This window comes from Jaculus jaculus, chromosome 6 (genome assembly GCF_020740685.1).
Source record: "Jaculus jaculus isolate mJacJac1 chromosome 6, mJacJac1.mat.Y.cur, whole genome shotgun sequence".
NCBI lineage: Eukaryota > Metazoa > Chordata > Mammalia > Rodentia > Dipodidae > Jaculus > Jaculus jaculus.
Window position 1 is genome coordinate 97,116,649 of NC_059107.1, and position 15,094 is coordinate 97,131,742.

Sequence of the window (15,094 nt, forward strand, 5' to 3'; positions counted from 1 at the left end):
CTACAGGATGCTAATGTTTACAGCCAGAGGTTGAAATATGCCCTAGAAAGTGATTCAAGAAGAAGAGGGCCTCCAGCATTTTAGAAACTCTCAGGCACTCTCATCTTTTATTATTATTATTTCCTTTAGCTACTAGGGTTTATACAGTGGTCACCCCAAGAGGAAACAAGGGAGTGCACTATTTGACCTCTTAGAGCACCCCTCGTTTTCCTCAGAAAAGCATATGGTCCCCAGGCCACCAGTGGTACAGACAGACCCTCAGTAGTGGGGAAATTTGCAGCTGAGTAGTAAGTGGCGTTTCTTCCTGGTTGCTGCAATAATAGGCCAGGCAATTAGGACATAAGTTTCCAAGATCTTTCCCCATATTTCCAGAAAGATAAATCACTCCCTGGAACAGAATCTGCATATTGTAATTAACTGATAAATATTTCATGCCTGGTTCAAACTTTCCTGTGTTCTATTTAAGGGCCACAAATTTGAGCATCAAGGAACCAGGGAGCTGGAGAATGTGTGGGGGAGCCTCTGTATTGACTTTGGGGGAAGGAGACACTGTCTTAGTTGCTTCTTTGTTTACTCTTCTCTGGTTCTTTGAGGGAAGCATTGCTCACCTGGAGAAAATCAGGTCCCAGGTGGTAGAGAGTGTGACTTGGCCTCAGTGCTGACCTCCAGCAGGAGAGGCCAGTTGCTAGTGACCCTGGGGGCACTGGGAGCAGCAGGCTTTGGAATCTAAGGGCCTCATGTTTGAAAACAAGATCTAGTCTACCACTTATTAACAGGATGGCTTTAGGCAATTTACTTTTTTTTTTTTAATTTACCTGAAACTCAGTTTCCTCATCTGTAAAACAGGCATAGCAATTTTTACTTTGTAAGTCTTTATGTGCCCTGTAGGTTCCAGACACATTACCAGCAGCCACTACGTATAATTAACGGCAGTGCATTGCACCCTCCCTCACCCGTTCCCACTCATGCTTATAGGGCAGTTGATCAATTGAATGCCACTGTGAGGATGGTGAGAGCCTTATCTCACTTATCAATGCAGCAACCCTCTGCGGGGAGTAGCTTGTTCTCCCCGGTTCTTCTTGGTGTTTGGCAAATGAGGGAACTGGGGCATGTAGAAGGTAAGTGTCCTGCTCAGGGTCACAGAGGGAAGTGGTAGGAACACAGGCTGTGCAGTCTGACTGGGTGGTTTCAAATGTCAGTTCTGTCATTTAATTAATAGCTGTAGGATGCAGCGCCAGCTTACTCAGTGCAAGAGGCCTCTGTTCAAGCCTCAGCTTAAGTCCCAGTTTCTTCATTACCGAGTTGGGGGTGTGAATGGTCTCCACGTGAAAGGGTGGTGAGAAGTGAGAAAGGCATGTGGTGTGCTTCGCTGGGCCCTAGCACATGGTAAGTGTAGTAAGTATAAGCTGAGGTCATCATCATCACTGTCCAGGGGCCAGGGTGTCCCGTGCTCTTGGACATTTGGGATGTGAGTATGTGAGTATGAGGGAGGTGTGTGTGTGTTTTCCAGAAGCCACAGAGCCACTTTTTCATCGCTCCCTCCCCCCCCACGACACACTCGCTTCAGTATCCATGACTTTGGAAAAAGGACACTAAACAGATTAAGACTCCATTTCAGGAATTAAATCAAAACTCAAAACTAACCCAATTTGGCTTGTGAGGAGAGGGAAAGGTTAAAAGGGAGTGAGTAGGCGTCTGGTGTGCTCTAGCAACTGTAATTGGTCTGGGTACTTTCCTCCAGGCCTTCCACAGGCTGGTACCCAAGGGGGATCCCCTAGGGTGGAGGAATGAGGGAGCCTGAAAACTCAGCACCACCTGCAAGTGGGTGAGGGGTTGAGGAATAGTTCAGGAATGCTTCCCCAAGGGGGATCTTCCCACACAGCATGTGAATGTTGGGGCCCTAAGACTGCATGGGGACTGAGGGGCCAAATTTGGTGGGTCTCTAGCAAAATGGAGAGTCTTGTTGGAGGCGTCTCCTCCCTGGAAACACCTGAGCCTACGATATTCTACGGATACTGCTCTTTTCCATTTTATGATGTACTTATTAGCCCCAAAGCATTACGATACCCAGACATGTATAGAAGAGACACATTCTCTGGGTGAATAGTCACCCAGCTGTCATTCTGCTTCATACATCCAGCTCAGATCCTGAGCACTATAAACTGAAAATAAAAATCAACACTCCTTCAGGGAAAGTGGTAATTTTCTTCATCCTTTTCTCCTGTGTCCCCAGTACTCTCCATTCAGGTTTTAAAAGACTATTATTTCTCATTGTACGGAAGGGAACACTGAGGCCCAGCGAAATAAGTAGCTTGTTCCGGACTACAGACAGTGTAGCTCCAAGGAGGATGATTCTTAAGGAGAAGCCAGGGTGTCAGGGAGAGAGAGGGTAGGGGAAAGACCCACCCTGGTTAGCTGAGCCGCCTAGGAGCCTGCCGCAGTGGAGGCAAGGAGGAAGGGAGGGAGGAAGGGAGGGAGGGACTCCTGGGCTGGCCAAACAGCGGGGCCTCGGGCGAGAGCGTCGCCAGCGCGTCCTCATTCCGCGATTACTGTCAGGGGACCATCCATCAGCGCCGCCCGGGACCGCTCGGGCCAGACTGCCCGCCGCCCGCCCGGGTCTCTCCAGATCGCATTAGCGCGGGGCGAGGGCGCAGCGCGGCTCCGGCTGCTGCGAGCAGGCTGCGCTGGGCGGGCACAAGCCATGGAAGGGCCACTTGGGACGATGCTGCCTCAGGAGCCTCCTGGGCCCCCAGCCTCCCGCTGTGGGGTTTGAAGGTGAAGAAGAGGACGGAAGAAAGGGTGCAGAGAATACCCGAGGCCCAGCTGGGATGGGAGGAACCAGCGGGGGCGGCGGTAGGGGGGGGGGACACCTGTAGCGGTGACCGGAAGCAGAGGGGCTGAGAGGGAGGTGTGGAGGCGCATGGTCAAGAGGAAGATGATTTAAGGGCTAAGAAAAAGAAGAGAGGGAGAATTGGTGTGCACACCTGTAATCGTAGCACTTGGGAGGCCAAGGCAGGAGGATGGTGAACTGGAGGCCGCTTGCACTATGTAGTGAGGTCCTGTCACATAAGGGAAGGGAGAAGGAGTGAGAGAAAGAGGAAGGAGGATGAAGGAAGGAAGGAAGGAAGGAAGGAAGGAGGGAGGGAGGGAGGGAGGGAGGGAGGGAGGGAGGGAGGGAGGGAGGGAGGGAAGGGGAAAGCCTCAGATTGTTAGGCGTGGCAAACATCTTACAGATACTCCACCACCACCCCCATTTTAGAGATGAAGAAACATATCCAGTGAGGGGCATTCCACCTCCACAGAGCTGCTCCAGCTGGGTCAGCTCTTGGCCTTACTCAAGAATTCCTTCAAGCCATGTGTTTTGAGAATCTGCTTTGGTCTGGGCCCTGAGGCTGCTGGAATGATGCCTGATCTTCCCACCAGAAGCCATGGTCTTGCCTCAGGGGGGCAGGGTCTGACCGCCAAAGGAGCTCCCAAACCGTCTTGCCCTCAGAACGCCCCTCAGGTTCCCAGCAGGCACCCCCAGGAATAGAGATGGATCCTTGAGGTCTTGTCTAGCTTGTTCTCTCCCAGAGCTAACAGACTGGGCCTGAGAGCAAGGCTTGCTCTCTGGGACAGATCAGCTCATGCCCCTAGCTTCTGAAAGATCAAATCAGGCTGAGGAATGTGGGTGGAGAAACACTTGCAGGTCCCACAGTCAGGAACCATGTTTTGTGGGGCTTTAAGACAGCTGCTGAACCTCCCTTCACCCAGAAGCACAGCTGATTTTCAGGTCCCCGTCCATCCAACCTGTTAACTGAGTCTTGCTCAGCCATGTAAGTGACGTACGATATCCCGTCCTGCACTCTGAACAAATATACTATCTACATGTAAATATGTGTACCTGTAGAGCTTGGGAGATGGCTCAGCAGGTAAGAACACTTGCTACACATCCATAAGGATCTGAAATTGATCTCCAGCACCTAAGTAAAAAGTTGGGAATAGTCGTACACACCTGTAACCCCAGTGTGGAGGGACAGAGATGGGGGGGGAAAGCCACTAGGGGCGGGCATGGTGGCGCATGCCTTTAACCCAGCACGTGGAAGGCAGAGGTAGGAGGATCACCATAAGTTCAAAGCCACTCTGAGACTACATAGTGAATTTCAGGTCAGCCTGGGCTAGAGTGAGACCTTACCTCAAACAAACAAACAAACAAAATCACTGGGGAAACTGCAGCTCCTGGTTCTGTGAGAGACTCTCAATGAAGTAAAGTTGATGAGTGACAGAAGAGAACCCCTGATGTTCTTCTCTGGCCTCCACATGCATATGCATGGGGCACATGCATCTGCACATGCAGGTGCATAACACACACACACACACACACACACACAGAATAAAAAAAATGTACCTTGTCATTCACGCAAATATATTTCATACCTAATATGTACCCCAAAAGCATGGAGTTGCCACCAACTTCCAGGGAAGGCTTCTTCACCTTTTGGGAGCTCCAGAAATCTGGTCTTGTGCTAAACGGTGATGGCCTGACTTCTCTCTAGCTTTCTCCCCAGTTACTTACTGCCAGCTCTGCAATGTAATGGAGGGGCCAAATCCTTCACAACTCCTACACCACCCTTGCCCTTCGTCCTTCTTCCAGGAAGACAGTGCCTGAGTGGCTTCTTGTAGCTCGCCACAATCTCTCCTTGAACCCATTCCCTGTTGATCAGGAAGTGCCTCTTTATGTCTAACTTTGATCCTTCCTTTGTCATGGCCCATCATTACAACCCTGGCTTGGGATCTTGTCATGATCAGGGCAGAGGCAGCCACTTTTTATGCAATACCCTCCCCCGAGGGATGCTCACCAGGCCCTCAGTGGTCAAGCAGGGAGTAGGGCGGGGAGTGGGGAGCTTCCTGCCAGGTGCTCTTTTCACTCTAAAACAAGCTCCTGCTACTCTAGATGGGGATGGTTATCACATAGAAGGGACTTTCTTCCATGGCCCTTGGGAGTTTCCAGCATCTTTAGCCCCTGAACCAGTCCCCAAGGAGACAGAGGCTCAGGAAAGAAATCATCAGAACTGGGACAAGAGCAGCTTCTATTCCCAACCCTCTGCCCAAGCCTACACTCCCAGGGACAGCGTCCCTAGAGGGATAGATGTGTGGACACTCATGAAGCCCCAGTCGAAAGATGTACCTCCTAACTTCAGCACCATTCTTTCCTGCGGGCCATTTCTGCAGCTTCCAACACTCCCTTTAGAGCGGAGTGTTGGCTTCACCTCTCTAGCAGTACTAGATATGGAGAGAGGTTGGGAGGCATATGGCCCAGAAGAGCATCCAAAGCAGGAGGCCTTGGCTGTCATGCTGTGTCTCTGAACTAACCTCACGTACACTGTCTCATGTGATCCTTGGTGCCAAGTTCAGTGCCTGGCACAGAAAACACGCTCATAGACATGGATGAATGAAGATCCTTAGGGAGAAGGTCAGCAACTACAATTAGAGACATGGGCACAGAAAGGTTAAGTGACTTGCTCAAGGTCACATGTCTTGTCTGGTGCCAGGCCAAGTTTCTGTGGAAAGCCAATGTAGTGATGCATTGGAAAACAAGGGCGTTCGAAGGGAAGAACTCAGGAAGAGTGGAACAAGCAGACTCCACACGGGTAGATAAGAGAGATCCCTGAAGAGATGACTTGCTGAAAAGATGGCTCTTAAGACCAAGCACTTTTAAACACTGTTCATAGAAGGTTCATATGTAGCATTTATAGAGTTCTTCAAATGACTATGAGCAGATCAGCAGGCAGACCAGGCCTCTGAAGATTAGAAGAGAAAGCTGGCAATGAGCATTCCAGAATCCAACCACCAGACCTTTGCTGGTCTTAAACGCCCTGTGACATCATGCCAACCATGCCCTTTTCTGGGCCTCAAAATAATGGAGACACTGAGTCAGGTGTGGTGGCACACACCTTTAAAATCCCAGCACTCAGGAGGCAGAGATAGGAGGATTGTCATGAGTTTGAGACTCCCCCTCATCCCCCCACAGACTACATAGTAAATTCCAGGTCAGCCTGTGCTAGAGTAAAACTCTAGCTTGAAAAACCATAATAATAATAATAATAATAGTAAAGACACTTGATGATGAGGAGGGCATACATTGGCAAGAAGGGTGGGTCCTTGTCCTCAGGGGAACAATTAGAAACATGTTTCTGCTTCCCTGAATCTACTCTACTATTATTACTTTTGTCTGATTTTTTTTCTTTTTCTTTTCCTTTTTTGCTTTTCTTCACTTTTTATTTTACATATCACAGGTTATACACTTCCCCCACCCCCTTGCCCCTGCTCCTGTTACACTGGAAGCCCTCCTCAGTGTGGTTAAGGTATTCATTATGGGGTCGTGAAGGCCTCAGTCAGTCCCTGTAGGATGTGTGGGGGAATCACATCTCAGAATATTTCTACCATTTTGTCTGATTTTAATGATCTTTTCTGAACAGGAAATTCACAAGCATGGTTCAAAACTCAAAAGGCATCCAAAGTTATCCAGTGATAAGTAAGTATCCCTCTCCTCCACAGGATTCCAGGCACCCAGGTCCCCTCTCCATTATAACCAGCTTGGCCACTGTCTGGAATGATCCTCCAAAGATAGGCTCTGCTGCTCTTGGTTTCAATGTCACTGCCAAGCCACCAGCCCTGGTGTTCTGGGGCAAAGAAGGACACACACATCAGGGCCAAGAACTGAAGTCTGCAGTTCCCTTCTCTACCCTGGCAAGGAAAGAGAACACTGCTGCGAGCCTTGGGAGCCCAGAAGCCTTGGTGGGAGGTTTGAGAACCAGCAGAAGCCAGGACTATCCCCAGGCACTGTGGTTGCGAACTCCTACCCCAGAGCTGCACAGACCCCAGGGGTCTCCACAGCTCCCAGCTGAAGCTTGCTGGAGAGAACCTACCTCCGTGCCACCCCTCCATCACCCATCACATTCTGTGGGGGGCGAGGTCTAACTCCTTCCTGTTCAGATGCAGCCCACCGATATATTGCGCCCCCCGCCCGGTCGTCTTCATCTGGGCCTCGGTGTCCTCCTCCCTCCTGAGCACACAATCTTCTGGCAACCTTCCTAATCCTGCCACTGTCTTTCTCCAGTGTTGAAGAGCCATGCCTGTTCTGCCCTTTCTGTTCCCTCCCCCACTTGAAGACAGTGGAACCTCAGTCTACCCCATTACCACGCTCATTCTCATCTGCACATCCCTTTGGTATTACTACCATCCCAGTTACTTTGGTTATAAAAACATTGCAATTTCAAACTGAAGCCAGGTCCCCCACGAGGCTGAGCAGTAAACTCCAACCTGGCCCCCTGCCAGTGATGTCTCCCCAGTTCTAGTGAAGCTGTAACCCAGCTGTCACGCTCATGTGCATCGTACTCATGACCAGATCTTTACATATGGTCTGTGGGGAGAGTGGCTCAAGTTAACCTCAAGCCAGGGACACCCCCTGACCTCTGCCCCAAACCCTACCCTGGAATCCTCATCACTTGCATTTCCTCATTAAGCAAGTATTGTTGAGCACTAGTCCAGGTTCTTAGAATACACTAGAGACAGAAAGACTGCCGTTTGTGAGGCATTTAAATTCTAGCAGGGATCGACAGATAATATAAGCACACTAAATAATGTCACATATTAGAAAATAATATCACATATTAGAAAGTGATAGAGAAAAAGAAACGTAAGTTCAGGAGAGAGGGGACAGGATGGGGAGTCTAATGATTTTCACCATAAGTAAGCCTCACAATTATTCTAGTAGAGATAAAAGCCAATGCCAAGGTCCTGAGGGAGGAGCACCCTGGGGCATTTGTGGAACATAGACACCACTGTGGCTGAAAAGGGGTGACCAGAGGCAGTGGTGGGGATGATCTTAGGGTGGTAATGAGGAGCAGGTGATATAGAGCCATGCAAGATAACTACGGACTTTGCTTTTTGCTCTGTGTAAAATAGAGAGAAGACACGTTGGGCTTCAATTTTTTTACTTATTATTGACAACCTCCATACATATAGACAATATACTATGACCATAGACCCCTCCGACCACCCTCCTTTTCCCTTTCCCAGATCCTCCTTCCACTGAATCCCTTCTTCTTTCCAATTCTAATTTGATGTCATCATTTTTTGTTTGTTTCTTTTCAAGGTAGGGTCTCACTATAGCCCAGGTTGACCTAGAACTTACTCTGTAGCTCCAAGCTAGCCTTGAACTCACAGTGATCCTCCTACCTCAGCCTCCTGAGTGCTGGGATTGAAGGCGTGTGCCACTATGCCCAGCTGATATCATTGCCCCCCCCTCCTTATTATGCAGGTCTTGTGTAGATGACATCAGCCACTGTGAGGTCATGAATGCCATGTCTCCTTTGTGTCTGGAAGACAGTATTGTAAGCGCTCCTCCCCTGCCTCCTTCTTCCTTCTCCTTGGCTCTTACATTCTTTCTTCTACCTCTTCCACAATGGTCCCTGAGCCTTAGAAGGGGTGATAGAGATGTCTCAGTGCTGAACACTTCACTGTCACTTCTCTGCACTTTGGTGGGTTCTGAGTCATCCCAGTGGTCACTGCCATCTGAAAAGAGAAGCTTCTCTAACCAAAAGTGAGAGTAGCATTAATAGATGGGCATAAACATACATGTTTAGAGAGCAATTTGGTGGTATAATATGTCCATTTAGCCAGACAACAGTAGGAGTTTTCCCCCGAGTGCTTATGGCCTTCCCAGCCATAGGCTGAGTAGGTTTTCAATACGAGGCAAGAATTCCTACCTGTACAGCAAGCCTCATGTCCAATAAGAGAGCAGTTGGTTTCCTCCATAATAGATGTGCCACCAGTTGGTACATTATCCTGACTGGCCCATCATAGGGCTTGCAGGGTTCGCTGATGGTTTAACACCATTGGCTACTTTTCTCCCCCAACAGGCTGTTCCTGATATCTAGCCAACAAGGAGTAGGCTTCCAGCTCAGCTCCAGCTTGATTTCTCAGGGACCTGTAGTCCAAGCATGTGGAGTCTTCAGCAATAAGATCTTACCATCTAGTTCTGGTGGGCAACCAAGAACCTTGACAGTAGCCTATAGTGTTTGGGGGACATCAGGGCCTTCTATGACCAACAAAAGGCATGTCACCCTTGGCATTGAAATTTTCTAGTAACAATCTATAACTTCTGGGTACAACATCATCTATCTGCCTATGACACTTCTGCCCAGACTGTCATATGTATATATATATATATATATATGGCTAGTGAAAAAGTAGGTGTCCATATGGCTTATTTATAACATCTTTAATTTTGATTAACCCTCCTCCCACCTCCTCCTCTTTTCCACCCCTTCCCTTATTCCACTTAGACAATTTCACCCCACTATTCTGTCCCTCTACTTACTTACCTACCCTTATAGTAAGCTTTCTCCTCTTGTCTAGGCTTCCTGGTTTTCAAGATCTTTAAATATTTTATTTATTTATTTATATGTGTGTTTGAGAGAGAGAGAGAAAGAAAGGGCATACCAGGGCCTCTAGCCACTGCAAATGAACTCCAGATGCTTGTATCATCTTGTGCATCTGGCTTACATGGGTTCTCGGGAATCAAACCTGAGTCCTTAGGCTTTGCAGGCAAACGCCTTGACAGCTAAGCCATCTCTCCAGCCCTGTAGGCTTTAGTTTTTCAATGCTTCTGTCTTTTGCATTGAGACAGGGCTGCAGAGGGGTGAAGGGAGATTCAGGACGACAGGCTAAAAGGTGATCAGGAAGATCCATGTGGAGACAGAGCCTTGGACCAGAGCAGCAGCAATGGACCCCAGAAGGAGGGTGTTGCATTTGGGTAATGATTTCTCTTCCCAGGATTTCCTCCTCCACTGTCTCATTTTCTAGGCTGTGCTTGCTCTTTCCTGGAAGGTTAAGAGCTCTCTGAGGGAGGGGCTCAGTTTCCAGCTAACCCCAACGCCCAGAGCAGGGTCTCAGCCAGGGCCAGACTAGTCTAAGAGCAAGAGTGGGCTGAAAGCCACGCAGCCTCACAGCATGCCTTGGCCACAGGCTCCAGAGAAGGGGAGGTGGCTGCCTCTCTAAAGAGAACATGATGGACAGTTATTGAAGGCGCTCAGCTGGGGGCTCCACTCCAGTCTTAATCTGAGCCGCCCTCGAGGAAATCATAACCAGCTCTTAAAATCATGTTAAGACCAAAGCTGGTGCGCGTGTTTGAGCGGAGCCTCAGACAGCTACTTAACACTGGGGGCCTCCAGGCCTTTGATTCCTCCACTCCTCGCCTTGCCTTCTCCCCCTATCTGGCTGGTGCTTATCAGCCAAGATGTTGTTTAAGTCACACTCATTTCCTATAAACATTTCACTTAAAATGGCATCCAATGCTCCAGAAGTGCATCTATCACAGGCTTGGGGTGTACTTGAGGATCCCAGAGTGATGTCTCCCCACCTCTCTCCCCTGCCCCCATCATTCCTCTACCTTGGCCCATGCTCTCAGGTTTCATGCTTTAAGAACTGCTTCCTCTGGTGTAACAGGGCACTTAGTGCCACAATTATTTACAACACTGGGATAGCCACAAGCTCTGGGGAGCGCCTGGCCACAGACACTTTTTCTTTTAGAGCTCAATAAATGTACCTGGATCATGACCACCTGCTGTTTCTGCCTCTGTGTTTCCTGCTGGCTTTGGCTCCTGAACAGCTCAGGGTGCAAGGGCCTGGACCAACACATGAATGTCCTCAGAATTTTAGGTGCTTATAGCCAGACCCCAAACAAGGTGCTCCTCACTATCTCTCTGTCCCCAGCCCTTGGTGCTCTCTCTTGGTGGTCAGCTGCTTGGAAGACATCGTGATGGCCCGCAGCCGACGGGGTCTCAAGCTGAGGAAACCACGTGGCCTGGATTGAAGTGGAAGTGCGGGAGGTTCTGGAGTTTAAACGGGTGCCACTCTGTCCAGAGCAGAAGCAGGAAGGGATGGACTCATTCCTGAGGAGGACTGAAAACTTTATCCTCCTTCCCAGCCCTACCCAAGGCTCTGCTGTCCCACTCCCAGGGATTAGAAGCTGCGATGCTAGCCACAGTATGACACCTCTTTCCAGATTCATTTTCTTTCCTTCCTCCATTTCTTCCTTCCCTTCCTTCCTTCCTTCCTTCCTTCCTTCCTTCCTTCCTTCCTTCCTTCCTTCCTTCCTTTCAGAGACAGAGGCATGCCAGGGCCTTTTGCTTCTACAAACAAACTCCAGTGACATGTACCACTTTGTGCATTTGCCTTTACATAGATAACTGGGGAATCAAACCCAGGCCTTCAGGCTGTGCAAGAAAGCACCTTTAACCTCTAAGCCATCTCCCCAGCCCCTCCAGATCTTATTTCTTTGGCTAGTACTGCATTATGGGATTGGGTTAAGTACCCTGGCATTGAGGTGCCATCTCTTCTGCTCCACACTTGTGGTACTCACTACGAGAGGTTCCTGATTGAGGTCAAGTGGGAACCTAGGCCAGATCCCAGGAAGGCAGAGAAAGAGCAGCACCAAGCCTAGGAGAGGGCTTCCAGGAGCACCAGTCTCAGGCTTTGGAGGTTAGGTAAAGCCCCTTTACAAGCTAAGTGAAGAAAAAGAAGTTCTAAGGGGAGCATATGACTCCATAAAATAAAAGGCCATAATTGGGAGCGATATCTAATTTATCTATTGAATGCCTCCTACGTACTCTTTTATCACTTAGATGGACAGAATATAATTGGTGTGCTGAACGCCATCAATCTCAGGGCCTGGGCTTCCTGTGCTGGCTACACCTATTACTGTCAGATTATGACACTGTAATACCAAGATCAATGACATTTTAAATGTGCTCCAGTTATGGGCAATTGCTGACAATAAAAACAGTGACAAATTGATGAAACTTGGGCAGCGATGATCTGGTGTCAAAAATAAACCATAAATAATCTGCTTTCCAAACTGATAGAGGTGCTTGGGACATCAACTTAAGGGAAAAGGCCCAGAGAGCAGAGGCCCTTCCCTGCCCACAGCACCTCCATCTCTCCCCAGGGACCCTGCCTACATGGAAAACCTCCCTCCGTTGGACCTGTGAGGCCCAGCAGGACGCTAAGACAGATGCAGCCTGGGGTGGAGGCCTGGGGACCCACTGGAGAGCATCTGCATCACTGAGGCTTGGAGAAGTGTCTTGTGGCTACCCAGGTGGGCATGGAGGGGCTGGTAGGTGGTCTTCATACCTCCTGTCCACATGAGAAACAGGGCAGACCTGCCAATTCACAGAATCAGACAGTCAATGTTAAAGTTGAGAAGAACTTAACATCTCTCTTGGAGCAGAGGCAGGCTGTGTCCTCTGAATTGGATCAGCAGAGACACCTGCATCCTTGCTACCCAACAGCAACCTGCCCCACACTTTATTTCTCCAACTCTCCATTAGAGGCGACTCCAGGCCTTCAGCCAGTTGAACTATTTGGAGGTTCATTAAGGTAGATCATCTCCAGATCATTATATTTAAGGGATATTTAAGGGATTGCCTTTGCTGTAGCATTACTCTCACACATTTCCCTCATTTTAATAATCACAGCTTTCTATTCCAGGTGCCGTTGTTCATACTAGTATCCCAAGGATCGTTACTATTGGCTAGTGTTTCTTGTATAGCTACTATAACCCACAGACTGTTCCCAGGGTCTCACATATGTTGTTGTTGTTCTTGTTATTTTGATCTTGTAGTCTCAGGCTGGCCTTGAACTCACAACAATCCTCCTGCCTCTGCATCCCCAGTTCTGGGATTAAAGCTGTGCACCACCACACCTGGCATTGCATGTTTTTTTTTTTTTTTTTGTTTTTTGTTTGTTTTTCAAGCTAGGGTCTCACTTTAGCCCAGGCTGACCTGGAATTCACTATGTAGACTTCAGGGTGGCCTCAAACTCACAGTGATCCTCCTACCTCTGCCTCCCAAGTTCTGGGATTAAAGTTGTGTGTCACCACACTCCAGCTCTGCATATATTATTTTTAATTCCTATAGCTACTTTGCTAGGTGGGGATTATTTCCCAAAATTTGAAAGCAAGAACAGTGGCTTAGAGCCCCAGCAACTTGCCTAAACGGTAGCCATAAGTGGTAGAGCCAGGAAGGAAGCTAGAGTATTGACTCAATACTCCTTTTTTCATTGTCCCTTCCATCCATTGATAGTTGAGGCTAAGAAGTTCCTTGGAGAATCCAGGAACAGAGCTAGGCAGAGCTGTTTTTCTGATTTCCCCTGTATTCTGCTCATGCTTTCTTTTCTTTTTCTAAAAATATTTTATTTTTATTTATTTATTAGAGAGAGAGAAAAAATGGGTGTGCCAGGGCTTCTAGCCACTACAAGCCAACTCCAGACACATGTGTCACCATGTGCATCTGCCTTACATGGGTTCTGGGGAATTGAACCTGGATCCTTAGGCATCACAAGCAAGAGCCTTAACCACCAAGCCACCACTCCAGCCCTGCTCATGTTCTTTCTACATGTCAAGACAGTCTACTTCTGCAGGGAGGTGGGAAGGCGCCAGGTGTGTAGAATCACTCCCTCAGCCAGGTGTCCCAGCTATGGTCCCCAAGATGCAACCAGGGACCCTATCTGTTTTGGTGGCAAAGTTGAAAGAAGTGCTTGAATCCTTTCTCAGCCACATAGCAGCTGTGTGACCTCAGGCAAGCTCCTCCATCTGTGTCTCAGGCTATGAGAATTTAGACAATGTGAAATAAAAGCATCTGGCGTAGGGCTTGGCACATCGTACAGCCTCACTAAGTGGTAGTCATTACAAGTATAGTGCAGTGGCGACAAAGTTTAGCAGTGTAAAAACAAACAAATAGCCAAGCTTGGTGGCTCACACCTGAAGCAAGATCAGAAGTTCAAAGCCAGCCTGAGTTATAGAGTGAGACCTGGTCTCAGAAAAAACCAAAAAAACAACAACAACAACAACAAAAAAAAAACAATCCAACAACAATAACAACAACAATGAAATATTTAAAACTCATTTTTGGGTCATATTGCAACACCATTTGAGTATTGCAAGAGCCCCAAGGCCACACAGCTGTTGCTGTATGCTGGGCTGTCACAGGATACATAAGCAATCTCTCAGAGCACTTTTGATGGCAAATAACTTAAAACAACTTTTTTTTTTTTTCCTTTTTTGGTTTGTTAATGTAGGGTCTTGCTTTAGCTCAGGCTGACCTGGAATTCACTAGGTACCATCAGGGTGGCCTCGAACTCATGGTGATCCTCCTGCCTCTGCCTCATGAGTGCTGGGATTAAAGGAGTGTACCAGGCCCAGCTTTAAAACAGCATTTTTATATTAAGATGAACAAAATATTATGCAATAAAGTGCTAGTTCAAATAATATTAAGAGCCAGGTGTGGTGGTGCACACCTTTTATCCCAGCACTTGGGAGACAGAGGTAGGAGGATCACCACGAGTTCAAGGCCACCCTGAGACTATAGTGAATTCCAAGTCAGCCTGGGCTAGAAAGTGAGACCCTACCTCAAAAAACTGAAACAAACCCAGATCCAGAAAGCCAAGCACCACATGTTCTCTCTCATATGTGGATCCTAGCTACAGATGACTGGGCTTCTGCGTGAGAATGAAAATACTTAGTAGCAGAGGCCAGTAAGATAAAAAGGAGACATAAAGGGAAGAGAAAGGAAGGGAGGAGGATACTTAATAGGTTGATATTGTATATATGTAATTACAATGATTGTAATGGGGAGGTAATATGATGGAGTATGGAATTTCAAATGGGAAAGTGTGGGGGTGGGGAGGGAGGGAATTACCATGGGATATATTTTATAATCATGGAAAATGTTAATAAAAATTTTAAAAAAAAATGAAACAAGAAGAAAAAAAAAAAAAGCAATACAATAACAACAAAATCCTGGTTGTCTGGCCCTGTTTACTTATTAATAGAAAAACCCTAACTGTGTAACTCAGAGTATGTAGCATCCTGTTTTCTTTACTAAACAGGCCAGGAAGAAGGGGAGAAAAGGAAGGAGAAGAGTTGGGTCCTTTCTGTCAGTCTTTTGGCCTAAGGTCCCAGACTCTTAGAGTCCAAGTTTACTTTCTGCTCTCTAATGTCAGAGACTTTGGCAGAAAAGTTTGCAAACCCCTTCTTCTGAATGGAGCCTGG